Raw genomic sequence first — 12,211 nt, 5'->3', positions numbered from 1 at the left:
ATCATGGTGACTGTCTTCTATGGAAGATAGCAATTTCTCGAGTCCCCAACCGCTCATGGAATTACAACAACTATGAAGTTGTTGCTATCTTCGACAAGCTTGTTGCCGTCGTCAGTGGTTTGACTGGATGGATATCGCTCAAAAATCAGTTTCTGTACACGGATGAGTACTGTGATGCAATTGAATACGAGGGCCTTGTGTTTGCTGCCACCACTCGTGGCACTGTTTTTGCATGGCATCCTCGTTGTTTCGGTATGTTTGTATTCCACCGTAATTATAATTGTTTCATCCACATGCATGCGGGTTAGCAAGGCTGGTAATAGTGGGGAGTAACTTAGACTAGTAACATGCATATGTTACTAGTTTATGTTACTACCTCTATAGTGCATAGTATCTTAGATTAGTATCATAGGTGGTCTCATTTATTGCCATGCATGACACATAGTAGTATCACATTTATTATGTTACGGTATCTACCTATGTTACTATAACCATCTCTCTCTTCCTTAATTGCCTGCCACATAAGCATGTTTGCGAGTCCCAAGTGCATGATGCTACTTATGTTACCCCCACTATGGCCAGCCTTACTAATTAACCTTCTTCTTGTGTTTCCAAGGTCCTGTGAACATTCCACCACCTATACTTGAAGATTTTTATAACCAAGGGGGAGATGATGATGGTGATGATCACGAGCATGAGGACGAGCAGCGCCCATATACTATTTGGCGCCTGGCAACTAATTCCGATGGATCACCTCTTCTCGTGTGTATACAGCCCACTGATGATGTTACTGCTAAGGAAGCAGGTGTAGTCTCCCATGGTCGCACTCTCCGGACCTATTCCAACACCCGTTGCATGGTATTCGGGATGGATACTAGTGTGCTAGCGCCAACTCCTTCTCCCTGGTACAGAATTGATAGTCTTGGAGAAAATTCGCTCTTCCTTGGACAAAACTATCCAATGATGGTGAAAGGCGATCCAAGTGTTGTTGACACAACATTACTACCATTTATGAGAAGCAACTGTGCCTATACCTCGGACATTTGGGTGGTTCCCTACCCTGGTACTGATATAGTAGGCTGCTTCAGCCTGGATGATCAGTCCTGCGTTGCTCTCCAAATCGACAATGGATGGCCCGTCCCAGAGAATCACTTGTGGTTCAAAGCAAGCGTTTCCAACGCCGATGAATGGTTGAGTTGAAGTTCATTTCATTGCTTGTTATTTGTTGTGTGGTGAAAACTTTAGTATTTATAATGTATCCTCGTTGTCGATGTGGGTTGATGACCTGTTGTATGTAATAAAATGATATGCCTGTGATAAACTTACTAAATTTATGAATGGCTTTCGAGTTCCTTCTGTGAGTGAGTGGTGCGATGAGGCAAAAAAATATTTTCCTAATACATAATTGTACGTGCATTGCAATAGGTTATCGGATGAGGCCAATTATCAACAATAGTAGTACACTATTTGTACTAGCTTCACATGCTTCGCGCGTCGTGCGGGTGTTTTTACTGTAGCCATACGTAACCAGCACCTCGAATCCTCGATACTAGTAGTACTATATACTACAGTAAGTAGTAGGAGTAGTAGAGTGGCATGGGCCAGAACAAGCATTCACATCCAGGAGTACGGCACACGCCACCAGCACGACTTCCATCTGACACCAAATTTCTTGGAGTCCGTGCTAGAGCAATCTCTTCAACCTCATCGTTTCTCTAACTCAGCCATCGCGCGACGGGCGAGGTGGGGGTTTGCCGATAGTCGGTTTCCTCAACTGCGGTACCACTTGTAAGGCCAACTCCAACGCTCTATCAATATATGGATGTACTCTTCTTCCCAATACAAAAACTTGCATCCATTCTACTCCCTCCATTGCACAATACGTGGCTTCTACACATTTATCTAGACATGTTTGTCAAAATATATATGTATCTAGACATGTTTTAGTAAAGATGCACATCCATTTTTGGACAAATGGAAGTCAAGTATTTTGGAACGGAGGGAGTACACTATAAATTTTTTAAGTTAGCACAACTAGTCTAATCCGAGAGCACAACCGAAGATTTGGTCGGGTTCTTCCTCCTTTTGCCGACACGTGGGACATCCAGCATCCAGGTCGTGTCATGAAAGAAAATAGAGTGGTAGTTGATAAGTTGAAGCCACGAGATGTGCATCTTGGGTTAAACTGTAAATAGAATCTTACTACTCTTGAGTAACTCCAAAAGCGGCCACCGAAGATCTTTCTTGGATTTGTTTTTCATCACCAGCACGTCGAGATGAAAGATGTGCAGGTTCAGTGGGTCCGCTTGCGTTTTCACTGACATGTGGGACCGCATGTGAGCAAACAGACGATGGGCTCCGCGCGTCCGTTGGCTGGCTGAGAAGAAAGATAGAGGAGTGCTGAGCACGGACTGCAGGAAATTTGTTCTACGTACTGTACCTCGATATAGGCTCGATATAGTGGGGTGGCATGGGCCATAACTAGCATTCACGTCTAGCACTACGTCACATGCCACCCACACGAGTCCCATCCGACACCAATTTTCTTGGAGTCCTTGCTACAACCATCTCTTCTCCCTCCTGTTTTCTCAGCCATCACGCGGTGGGCGGGGTGGGGGTTTGCCGATAGTCGGTTTGCTCAACTACGGTCCCACTTGTAAGTGAAAATGCAACACCGCACGCATTCCCGCTTGAGTGGCGTGCCGGACCAACCGTGTGGGGGTGCGATGCGAACACGACAGGATTTTCCTTTTGAACTCGTAACTTGTAAAATTTGGTTCTGCTCCATGGCGCGATCGATAGATAGAAAATAACGATTTTGCCTAGAGTAATGAGAAGTTTGGTTCTGGCGCGTTCATGCATGGAGTACGTACGAAAATTGTGAAGTTGATGCGAAAGGTAAGATAATTACTGTAGTATCATATACTACTACATGGATTTGATGGAAAGATAAAAATACATACGGATCCATCAACGACATCCTCACGCCCTAGTGCACCGGGTCACCAACCGACGTGTGAGGAGCAGCAGCATTGGCGGCGAGCTCAACGTGCTTCTGAACAGTGCGTCCAAGGTTGCCCTGCGGTCCAAGAAGGCCAGCGTCCTATCGTCCTCCTCTTGCATGCGCGTAGACGTGGGTGATTATGTCCATGGTGTCTTGCTGCGCCAGGCGCTGCGCGGCGAGCGAGACCTCAAGGTGGACATTCTCTAGCGTGACGGCGGGCAGTCGTAGGGTCACCAGTGCATCGAAGAGGTTGTCACCATAGTGGCCGTTGAGGGTGGCGGGCATCGCAGAGCCTGGGCACGTCGGCTGAAGGCTTACGTCAAAGTCGTCTGCGAGCTTCTTGACGACGGTGAACTTGTCGAGGAAACCTATGAGGACCTCGTCGAACAAGGAGACGAAGCTATCGTCCAAGCGGCCCCTCGCTGTGTCGGCCTCAAGCAATACTACCTGGAGACGTTCCTTGTTGCCGGGCCGCAGGCCGGCATCGTGGACCATCTGGCACAGCCGGCTGATGCTCGCGCTCATCGCCTCCATGGGTCTAGCTTAGCTTCTACTAGTCAACTGATCTTGCGATTCGAGTGATCACTCTTGCCCTTGGTTAGCGTGCATAGGTGCGTAGGATTTCATACTACTCCTCGGCCCTCTACTGCACCTGCCTTTGGCTATATGATAGGTGGGCCAGCCACCCCCTGGGCCCACGTGTCATTCACCCAAAGGCAGTTGCCGTAAGTCAATGAAGTTGCGCCCCCCCTCCGTGCCGGTGTAGTATAGTCATCTCACCGGACCTCTAGTTGGGGCCAAACAAGAGAAGTTTGATGTTTACTAGTTTATTGGTCCCCTTTACATTTTGCTCCAAGTTTTGACCTTTGATTTAACTAATAAAATGTTAATGCATGTAAACAAAAATGTTGTGTAAGTCACATTACGAAAACCAAATAATCCCAAAACACTTAGGCACGATGCATTAACTCCCTCCTTGTTTCTTATTTCGTGACATATCAACCAATGAGAGATGTGGGCCATGCATGCTTTCAATGACTTGAGACTACCAAACATGACATGCAGTGTTTAGTTCATTGCATGTAATCCTATTAAGACTCTAGTTAGCAAGAAAACATTAAGTTCTCTCGCCGATAGGAATAAAACACCATGTATTTATTTACAGAGGGAGTAGTACATTTTTTGTGACATGCATTACTAGATATTGCTAGTCAAATACTAAAATCCAGATGGACGTGGTAGTACTCCTAAATCCAGACGGTGGTGCTACTAGTACTAGTAGTAGTACTACCAACTCCTAGGAGTACTAGCACTGTACTACCCGTTGGTCAAATTATTACGTGCTGCTCCTCACAGTGAAGTGACAAGACCCTGCGCCGGAGATGACACCTGAGTATAGGCGCCGTGTTCGGCATACCATAGTCAGCCTCACCGTCTGCAGTCACTATCATCATGGCTGTAGAGCTAGCCTGCTTACAACTAGCCCCGTTCGACATAATTTCTTATGCGTAGATGCCCGTGCATTGCACGGAACACCAAAATTGGGGGTGGACTGCTCCGGCAGCGGCCATCGCGCCAGATTTTTCCACGGCCTTCTAGATGTGGTGGGGAGGAGATAAGGCTGATTGTGAGAGACAAGGAGTTGTTTGTAAATAGGGAACAAGTGCGGGCATCTTTTTGCAAAAATGGAGAAGCTTGGTTTGTATGCGTCAGATCTAGATCCGATGGCTACTGGTGAAAGATGGGAGGCACAACATCATCACCAACTCAGGACCTATTTGATTCACAGGATTTTGAAAACGCAGGAATAGGACACGACAATATTACAAGTTTCAAACTGATATTACAAATGTTAGGAGTAATGCAGCACCTAGGAAGAGGGAATTACTAGGAAGTTCACGTAAGAACTTTCGTTACTTTAGGTGGATGCAGCGTTATCGTACAAACTAAAATCCACCGCCCTAACAAGTCACTAATGGGCAAATAAGTTTTCGAGTCTCTGGCCACTTGATGTTTCAAAAACAAATTCAGCTTATGCGGAGACTTTGTCATTTAGGCTTAGACGCTTGTAGTGATCAGCACACCATTCATTGTTGCGCCAGAGAACGCCAAACCTCATTACCTTGAGCACACTTGCCTCCAGAACAAAGCACCTGGCCAATTTAATCTCAGATGTGCTGCGTCGGTAGTCGATCAAATCAATTTCTGTAAGATGGAGATCAAGGCATTCGATGAGATTGTTATAGTGCAGCACATTTTTCACTTTCGGGTCTTTTTTTATATGCAAAAGAAGAGAACATATTAGAGCAGCTGGCTGCATAAGATTGTCGTGTCATCAAGAGGTACCAATGTCATTCGCTCATACGATAGGGTTGGCTGGCTAGTGATATTTTTTCACTCTCTCTCTCCCTCTCTCTCTCTCTGTTTCTGTTTCCTCTCATTTAACTAGGAGCACGTGAAGAGCTTGGGCATTTGTTGCCTTCCACTATGTGGCCGATGCCATGTTTCGCAAAAGTATGCCACATAATACACATCGATGTCAAATCAAAAGATTTTGGCACCGCTCTCGCGATGTGAGAGAGTTGGCACCGCTGTGCACACAGACCCACATGTATAAACAAATCAATCAAACCAACTACACCAGCCTCTCACTCTCCCAAACAAGTGTTTTTTATTGCCTCAGTCCTCTCTCTCTCCCACGCAGTGTTTTTTCATTGCGTGAGTTAATTTGGCACCGGAGTAAAGTAGGTGCTCCAGATTGGGGCACCAGGTGAGCAATGGAGGGGCATCGATGCCAAATGCATCACAAGTGAATTTGGCACATGTTTTGGCCTACATAGCCCACTTTTGTACTCCCTCCGCCCCAAAATTCTTGTCTTAAATTTGTCTAAATACGGATGTATCTAGTTAAATTTTAGTGTTAGATACATCCGTATCTAAACAAATGTAAGACAAGAATTTTGGGACGTAGGGAATACTACCTCGTATTTAGTATAAAATTTTGACCATAGATTTACCTAAGAAAATGCCAATGCATGTCACTAAAAATTACACCATTTGAAATTATGTTCAAATACGAATCCAACGATATAGTTCTTAGTGACATGCATTAACATTTTGTCAGTTAAATCTATGGTCAAATTTTGATACTACAAAATTGGAAGAGTAAACCAGGACGGAGGTAGTAGTAGTACTTGCCCTTAGGGTAACCATAGAGTTACTTGAGTAGTCTAAGTTACTTTCCACTATGACTAGCCTAGGCTACTATAGTAGTATAGCATAAAAATGATGCAGGTGATCACGTGAGAAAAATACTAAAAACATTTCTTTCGGTGCAGTGCATAGATGTAGTTTTGAACACTACACTTGTCATCGTAATTTGGGAAAATTACGAAAAAATTGAGCTACGTTGTGATTACCGTTTACTAATAGGAAAGAAGTTTCACCTCGATGAGTAGCTTCTCCGTGCATGGAAAGCATGTAAGGAATCCAACAACTTGATCCAGATTGGGGCCGATAGATTTTAGTGCTAAGATCTTCACTGTGCGCATGGACTAGGTCAAGCTTGTGGGAATCATTTTCTGGAAGACGGTCGTAAATACATCAAGAAGAAATTTAAAAATGTGAATTTCAAGAAGACGGAGAAGAAGATGAGTGATGTACCTGAACGATTACGGATCCAATAAAGAGTTCAGAGAATTTGGCAGACGAGTACACCAACGCTATCAATTTCGGCGTGTCAATGACCCTGATTTTTGTTGGACCTTCTAGATCCGATACAAGCAATCTCTCAAGGAAAGGCGCATTCTCAATGACCATAACGTGGAACAGCTGGAGTGATCTCTTCCCAATTGATGTCTTGTTGCGGGGCCAACAATACACATAAATCCATCGGAGATTCGTCGAGGCGACGTGGAGGCTAATGAACCAGTGGATCTGCTCAAGATGAAGGTACTCAAGCGTAGTACAGCTGCGGAGCAGGTGCTCCATAGCCTTCTTCGAGATGACAACGTCGAAGAGGTCGAGCTGCTTGAGTTGAGGGAGAAGAAGGGCGGGCGCGACATCAATCTGGGGAAGATAGCAGGAGCTGAAGCTGGCGCGGCACAACGTTGGCGTGAGGCGGAGCACGGACGGCGGCAGAGAGCGACATCGTCCAGCTTCAAAGCTGAGCTCCTCGAGCTGATCTAGGGCGGGCGATAAGAACCACTCGTCGAACTTGGGATGGACCTTGCAGTTGGTACTGAACATGCGGATGTCAAGGCGTCTGGCTGGCCCAGGGTGCGATGAAAGGATCTTGGAGACTGCGGCCATGCGTTTGCAATCCCCGTCTCAGAGGCAGCTGTTGACGGTGAGGTTGAGGGGGACGCAGCGCCAGAGGGGGCACCATCGCCGGGAGAGCAGGGCGGTCCGCACGACAGATTTGGTGGGGAGGAGGCCGATGATGACGAGCAGCATGTCATCGGGGAGGCTGCTGATGAAGTCCAGGCTCGCCGGATGTGGTTTTGGCTCGAGCGGCCTCCGCTTGTTGGCTGCCTCGCAGTCCATCTCAACCGGCCGCGACGCCGGTGTACACGTGTGCTGGTGTGTGTTGTGTGCTGGGTGTGCGCGAGTGCGCCCTTCTGTGCATGCCGCCGCGCAATGGTGAATTGTGTGCGAGTGCGTCCTTCGCGCGCAAGAAGTTTGTCCTCAATGCGCCCTCAATTACTAGCGTGCGGGGTGCTACCCCGAGTGGTTTCAACTTTGTTTCCTTCACCGCGTGTCAGATGGGCCTCTAGTTTACTTATTTTCACCCACTGCCACATGGGCCAGCACACCAAGATACAGAACACGAGCTGACAATGCAGCATGTGGATTGGTTAACCGGTCAACTAAACAATATACAGAGCTATACGCTGACACAGTGAGCGTATAATCCGTCGGTATAGAGAGTTCGAGTGAGAGGGGAGGCCCGTGAGAGATAGCAGAGAGAGAGAGAGAGAGAGAAAGAGCTACTCCCTCCGTTCGATAATGTAGTTACAACATTTTTTTAAAGTCAAACTTTTGAAACTTTGACCAAGTTTATAAAGAAAATACTTATATCGGCAATACCAAGTTTTCTTTTAATTACTACTACTACAGGCATGGAAAGTAAACTAGCTAAAAGCTATAACTAATTTTTTGTTTGTTTTTCTTAAGATTTTTCAAACACACAAGAAGAAGGCTTAGAAAAGAAAATAAACTAGCATGAATAGTACAGTGAAAAAGTATGAGCACCGACAACTAGAATGAGTGTGTGAACATGAATGTAATGTCGGTGAGAAATACGTACTCCCCCAAGCTTAGGCTTTTGGCCTAAGTTGGTCTATGGCCACTGATGGCCTGGGGGATATCCAAAGTCGTAGCTGGGGTCGTACTGAGATGCAGCAGCTACCGCCTCACGAGCTGCAGCTTGGAGGCGAGCTGACTCCGTCATCCTTTCATACTTGTCCGCCTCCTCCCTAGTTATAACATATCTCCTTTTTGCCTGAAAGTCAAAGAAAGTAGGAGCAGGGAGAGAAATATGGATAGTGCGACGTCTGTCAAAGATTAGTTGGTACTGGAGGGACTGTTCATTCCTCTCAACAAACTGATGGTGAATCATAGCATTATAATCTAGATAAGCAGGCGGTAAGTCCATATCATTTTCATGTATGGGTACATCAAGATAATTAGCTACACGAGTTGCATAAGTTCCACCATACAAATCTCCACTCATACCGTTAAGATGCAACCTCCGTGCAACAATAGCACCCAAGTTATATTGTTTATCTCCTAGCACAACACTCTTGAGGACAATAACATTTGGAACGCACATATGACAAGCTTCATCTTTACTGCTAATGCATCTACCTATAAAGAGAGAAAAATAGTGTAAAGCAGGAAAATGAATGCTCCCTATGGTAGCTTGTGTTATTTCTCTAGATTCCCCCACAGTGATACTAGCAAGAAAATTTTTAAATTCAGATTTGCGAGGTTCACTAGCACTACCCCATTGCGGGAGTTTACAAGCAGTATTAAAATCTTCTAAGTCCATGGTATAAGATTTATTATAAAGATAAAATGTGAGAATTGCGTGAAGATGTAAATTTGAACCTTCTCACAAAGGAATCAGTTAAGTGGTAATACTGAGGGCACTTATCTAGCATGAAGCCCCCGAGTTCAGCATTACACACATATGTTTCAAATTCCTCCTTAATTCCTGCTTGGACCATGAAATCTTCTGACGGCCATTCACAAGGCCGCACTTGAGCTTCTCTTGGTAGTTCATGGTCCGGCTCATGTATTGCGGGCCTGGGTCTTTGCTTCCTTGAAGAACCACCTTGGTACATTTTCCTAAACATATTTCTTCCTTTGAAAAATTTCTGAAAATTTTAGTAACTCAAAATAAAACTGAACCAAACTCAACAAAATTGATAGCAACTACTCCCACAAGTGCCTAGAGACTATATCATGCATTAAAACTACTTGGGACCATATAAATTTGACATGCAAGTTCAAGAACAGGGTCACCTTAGTAGCAAAAATTTGCAATGAATAAAGCACTAGAATAAAAACTAATTGGACCATTGGAGGAGTCACATACCGAAGAAAAATCCCCCAAAACAATTTCGTGAATGAAGCTTTGGGCAAGGAGATCGAAAACGGCAGCAAGATGAGCTAGAACTCGTGCTTGAGCTGGTTGGTGATTTTTTTGGGAGGAAGGAGTGTGTGGGTGCTGGAATAAGTGGAGGGGGCCACTAGGGGCCCACGATGCAGGGGGGCGCACCCCGGGGGGTGGGCGCGCCCTGGACGCTCATGGCCAAGTGGTTGCCCCTCTTGTGTGTTCTTAGTGCCAATAATTCTTAAATATTCTAGAAAAAAAATCATATTTCATTTTCGGGACATTTGGAGAACTTCTATTTTCGGGGTATTTTTTTATTGCAAGGATAAATCAGAAAACAGACAGAAAAATACAATTTTTGCTTTATTTAATCTAAATAACAGAAAGTAAAAGGAGGGTACAGGAGGTTGTGCTTTCTAACTTCATCCATCTCATTCTCATCAAAAGGAATCCACTAACAAGGTTGATCAAGTCTTGTTAACAAACTATTTTCGAATAACATGGAACCAGAGAAATTTTGAATAACACTAGTTACCTCAATGGGGATATGCACGTCCCCAACAATAAGAATATCATATTTCTTCTTGACATTAGGAAGAGGAAATTCAAAACCTCCAATAGTAATCATTGAAAATTTTCCAATACAATTGATACTGTGGACTTGAGGTTGTTTCCTCGGAAAGTGTACCGTATGCTCATTACTATTAACATGAAAAGTGACATTTCCCTTGTTGCAATCAATAACAACCCCTGCAGTATTCAAAAAGGGTCTACCAAGGATAATCGACATACTATCGTCCTCGGGAATATCAAGAATAACAAAGTCCGTTAAAATAGTAATGTTTGCAACCACAACAGGCACATCCTCACAAATACCGACAGGTATAGCAGTTGATTTATCAGCCATTTGCAAAGATATTTCAGTAGGTGTCAACTTATTCAAATCAAGTCTACGATATAAAGAGAGAGACATAACACTAACACCGGCTCCAAGATCACATAAGGCAGTTTTAACATAGTTTCTTTTAATGGAGCATGGTATAGTTGGTACTCCTAGATCTCCTAGTTTCTTTGGTATTCCACCCTTAAAAGTATAATTAGCAAGCATGGTGGAAATTTCACCTTCCGATATCTTTCTTTTATTTGTAACAATATATTTCATGTACTTAGCATAGGGATTAATTTTGAGCATATCAGTCAAACGCATACGCAAAAAGATAGGTCTAATCATTTCAGCAAAGCGCTCAAAATCCTTATCATCCTTTTTCTTGGATGGTTTAGGAGGAAAAGGCATGGGTTTCTGAACCCATGGTTCTCTTTCTTTACCGTGCTTCCTAGCAACGAAGTCTCTCTTATCATAATGTTGATTCTTTGATTGTGGGTTATCAAGATCAACAGCAGGTTCAACCTATACATCATTAATATTGCTAGGTTGAGCATCAATGTGAATATCATCATTAACATCATCACTGGGTTCATGTTCATTACCAGATTGTGTTTCAGCATCAGAAATAGAAATATCATCGAGATTCTCAGGTGTGTCAAAAATAGGTTCACTAGAAGCATGCAAAGTCCTATAATTTTTCTTTTTCTTCTTTTTAGAAGGACTAGGTGCATCAACATTATTTCTCTAAGAATCTTGCTCAATTCTCTTAGGGTGGCCCTCAGGATACAAAGGTTCCTGAGGCATTCTACCACCTCTAGTCACAACTCTAACAGTATTATCATTTTTCTTATTATTTAATTCATTGAGCAAATCATTTTGAGCATTAAGCACTTGCTCTACTTGAGTGGTAACCATAGAAGCATGTTTACTAATAAGTTTAAGTTCCCCTTTAACTCTAGACATATGATCACTCAAGTGTTCAATCATATAAGCATTGCGTTTCAATTGTCTACCAACACAAGCATTGAAGTATTCTTGTTTAACAATAAAATTATCAAACTCATCCAAGCATTTGCTAGCAGACTTATAACGAGGAATATCACCTTCATCAAATCTATAGAGAGAATTTACCTTTACTACCTGTGTCGGGTTATCAAGACCATGTATTTCTTCAATAGGCGGTAAATTCTTAACATCTTCAGCTTTAATACCCTTTTCTTTCATAGATTTCTTTGCCTCTTGCATATCTTCAGGACTGAGAAATAGAATACCCCTTTTCTTCGGAGTTGGCTTAGGAGTTGGTTCAGGAAGTGTCCAATTGTTTTCATTAGTCAACATATTATTCAATAACAATTCATCTTGATCAACAGTTCTTTCCTTGAAAACACAACCAGCACAACTATCCAGGTGGTCTCTAGAAGCATCGGTTAGTCCATTATAAAAGATATCAAGTATTTCTTTTTTCTTAAGAGGATGATCAAGCAAAGCATTAAGTAATTGGAGAAGCCTCCCCCAAGCTTGTGGGAGACTCTCTTCTTCAATTTGCACAAAATTATATATTTCCCTTAAGGTAGCTTGTTTCTTATGAGCGGGGAAATATTTAGCAGAAAAGTAATAAATCATATCCTGGGGACTACACACACAACCAGGATCAAGAGAATTAAACCATATTTTAGCATCACCCTTTAATGAGAATGGAAAT

This window comes from Triticum aestivum, chromosome 7B (genome assembly GCF_018294505.1).
Source record: "Triticum aestivum cultivar Chinese Spring chromosome 7B, IWGSC CS RefSeq v2.1, whole genome shotgun sequence".
NCBI lineage: Eukaryota > Viridiplantae > Streptophyta > Magnoliopsida > Poales > Poaceae > Triticum > Triticum aestivum.
Note: the sequence above shows the minus strand (reverse complement) of the source record.